Source organism: Rhea americana, unplaced genomic scaffold, assembly GCF_003343005.1.
Source record: "Rhea americana isolate MKP2758 unplaced genomic scaffold, rheAme1 scaffold_72, whole genome shotgun sequence".
Lineage (NCBI taxonomy): Eukaryota > Metazoa > Chordata > Aves > Rheiformes > Rheidae > Rhea > Rhea americana.
Genome location: NW_028186890.1, coordinates 3084844 through 3088113, shown reverse-complemented (window position 1 = coordinate 3088113; position 3270 = coordinate 3084844). Strand labels below are relative to the sequence as shown.

The 3270-nt window shown below is 47.1% G+C and overlaps 1 protein-coding gene and 1 long non-coding RNA gene across 2 annotated transcripts in view; one reads left to right on the top strand and one right to left on the bottom strand.

Moving 5' to 3' along the window:
- LOC146586080 (uncharacterized) overlaps nucleotides 1–2460 on the top strand; it is a 16284-nt gene extending 13824 nt beyond the window's left edge. The window contains exons 2-4 of the long non-coding RNA XR_014897870.1: nucleotides 1256–1357; nucleotides 1885–1996; nucleotides 2324–2460. This is a non-coding gene — a long non-coding RNA (uncharacterized LOC146586080). The remainder of the gene's footprint in view (nucleotides 1–1255; nucleotides 1358–1884; nucleotides 1997–2323) is intronic.
- HSD17B12 (hydroxysteroid 17-beta dehydrogenase 12) overlaps nucleotides 1–3270 on the bottom strand; it is an 86707-nt gene that overhangs the window by 82941 nt on the left and 496 nt on the right. The gene's annotated exons all lie outside the window — the stretch shown is intronic.

Here is a 3270-nt window from a genome sequence, read left to right as displayed (position 1 = left end):
AAGTTTAAGTATCTGGCATGACTAAAATGTTGGAAGTTCTAGAGCATCAGGTTACTCCAAAACATAGTGCCAAACCAAAATATTTTGAGTATTAAAAAAAGTCAACTAACTACAGATAGCCAGTAGAGTCCAAGGGAAATACATATACATACATATACATCCCCCACATGAAGGCAGTGAAATAGGCTGTGCACAGAGGCTATGCAGTCTCCATCCCTTTTGCAAGTTTAAGAGCAGCCTGGATAAAGCCCTGATCAACCTGGTCTGATCTCATTGCCAGCCTTTCTTTGACCTGGAGGCTGGACTCTTTTACTGGAAAAAAGGCTTCCTAAAATGGGAGAAAAAGTCAACTCTCCAAATAGGAGAYGGGACAGCAGCAGGTAGTTTGCTGCTCCAGAAGTGCTGAACTCCAGAGCACATCCAGTTACCAATGGCAGAAAAGCAGCTGCCTGTGAGCATCACCAATAGAAGAGCAGAACAGTCTCATCTGACTTGAGAGCACCATTACAGATTAAAACTACCAGCTCTGCCAACAGATCAGCCAGTCTGGAGAAATACAAGAGAATACGAGAACACAAGAGCCACATCTGTTTTCTGCATTTTTGGAGATTCCACGGCATTGCACTCATGTTTAATGTGTTGTTTAAGTAAATTGTTTTCCAAGTCAGGGAGATGTAACTCAATTTCTGTTACTGACTTATGAGAAACTGAAGTTATAGAGCAGTTGATCCAGAAATCTTCACTCTGTGTTGTCTCAAGATACACCCAGAAATCTCATGTATACACAGCATCCGTTCACCTGAGCCACTGCACAGAAGCAAGAGCAGGCTACATATGACTTATAGGGAGAGAAAAATCAAAAAGTTTCATGCAGACTTTCAAACAAAAAGCATGACAAAAATAGCAAATATCTTGGCAAAAGTTCAATTTATTTATCACAACAAGTAACATATTTTTTCCTAGTACGTAATTGGCTGACATTGGAAGGAGGAGATATGAGCAGGATGAACAAATTCCAACAAATTAGATATAGAAAAGACAGAAGCAGTTGCACACATGTGACCATATACCCACTAAGATGACAAAGCAAGAATTTACAATTCCACTTCAAAAACATAGAAGAGGACACTAAGAGGAAAGAAATACAAGACAGTTTATCTTTGTGAAGTTGCTTTCCAGTGGCAGAGCAGAAAAAGAATACATTGTCACAGTAATCAAAACAGCTACTTAGCATCAAAACTATTTGTTTTTTAAGAACAGAAAAGGATGAATGCATTTCTTCCTAYACTATTACCAATTCTCCTTCTCAACGTGACCCAAGAGGCTATGCCTCCATCCTCCTCTACAGTTAGAGAAAGTAAGTCTCTCCAGTCTATTGCTGGTGTCGGAATAAACTTCAGGGCAAACCACCCTGACATGTCAGCGCTTATTCATACTGTGAAATTTTCTCCCTTCAACTGGAAGGCTACAGTAGCTGCTGCAGTACAGCAGCATCTTGCCTGCACAAGCAGCAGGCAGAGGATGTAGAACAGCTAGCTGATGATGGCCACACATCTTTCTACAGTGACAGCTCAGGTCCAAGTCAGCAGACACCAGCGTCCAATTTCCCCATCCTTCTTGATGTTGCAGAAGGGCTCCCACTTCAAAGAGGAAGTAATAAACATAGGGAACCCAGCTTTACTGTCAGTACTCCTTTTCCTCCATGCATTGAAAATTACCATGATAAAGAGAGAGAAAGAATAGTTCTGTGAGCAGCCAACAGCCAAGTACAACTGGAGGCTGATGTCTATGCTTGTATGAAGCAATGATACAAACATTTGCACTGCAGTTTTCTGTTTGTAAGATGCTTAAGGGTGCAACTGAGGAAAGATTTGTTGTCTACAGATGGTGGTTTTATCTGATAACCTGGCATTTGGCAACAGCACTGCAGACTTCCAAGTCTGAAAAAAGCAGGAGGAGCTAAAGYGGTTATCATGACTTTCGCAAAGCACTGAAGGTCAGCAGGCAACTGATAGTGGGGTAATATATTCAAAACTAGAATGAGAAAAGCAAAAAAGCATTGCGTGTCTTACACTAACCAGAATGTGTTTAACAAGTGTACTGTTACTCTAACTGGAAGGGTGACATGGGTCTTAGTCATTAGCACATAATGCTGTAACTTGTCCAAAGCATTACCGCTGCTTCTCAAGCCTGTGCATGCAGAACCATGACATGCTCTCAGATAATGCATATGGCCAGGGGCACTGCTGATTTATTTTCTCACATACTAGGCATTCAATCACCTAACTGTTGGTTCACATGAGTTCTACGTTGGCTGTTGCAGAGATTATGGGGAAATACGCTCACTAGTCCAAGAACAACTATCTTCTTGGGAATCTGCCGTACCTACAAACTTGCCACTAGAAGCAGATGGAGAACGAAGTATATTTCATAGCCTCTTTAAACTTTCTTCTCAAACTCATGGCTCTTACAGTTTGCAGTCAGTTTTATGGCTCACCTTATCAGTTTGGTACCAGGAACAGGACCTTCCCTTCCCAGTGCCCTTGGAAGAAACAAATCTCAGAGTTTTCTTGGCCAGAGCTGTTATGCTGTGGCACAGCCGTACTTCCTAAATCCACACAAGTATTTAAAAGTTACGAAGATGGAAGAAATGTTCTTTCCTCAATGTGACTCCAGGAATCAGAGAGCTGAGAAGAGCTGAGCACAGCGCCAGCACTGACAGCCCCCGGGCAATACTGTTTTACGGCACCTCTGGGCGCCCAGGCTTAGGCGCTCTGACCACCCCCTCTCGACCAGCACTAACGCCACCACTTACCACAGCAACARCGGCCGGAGCAGCCCGGGCCTCTCCGGGGGAGCTGCCAGCTGCCGGCAGCCACATCCCGGGATTTCAGCGGGGCGAGGGGGGGGAGGAAAAGGGAGGCGCYTGTGGAAATTTTGCAACGGGTCTTCTGTTTGCAAGCTACTCTCGGCACACGGGCCGCCGCCGCCCGGCCCCTCGGCCCCCACACGCCGAGGCAGCTCGCAGCAGCCGCCGGTCGGGAACGCGCCGACTCCCAGGTCGGCTGCCAGCTGCTGTTGGAGCGGCAGGACAACGCCGCCGCCTCAGCCGCGCAGTCAGAAACGGCTTCCCCGGCGCCCGCGACGAGGAGCGGGGGCGAGCAGCGGCTTCCCCCGCGCCCGCGACGAGGAGCGCGGCGAGGGCAGCGCGGCCGCGGCACGGCCGGAGGAGCCCCGCGCGAGGAGGCGGCCTCGCCGCCGGCGGCGGCC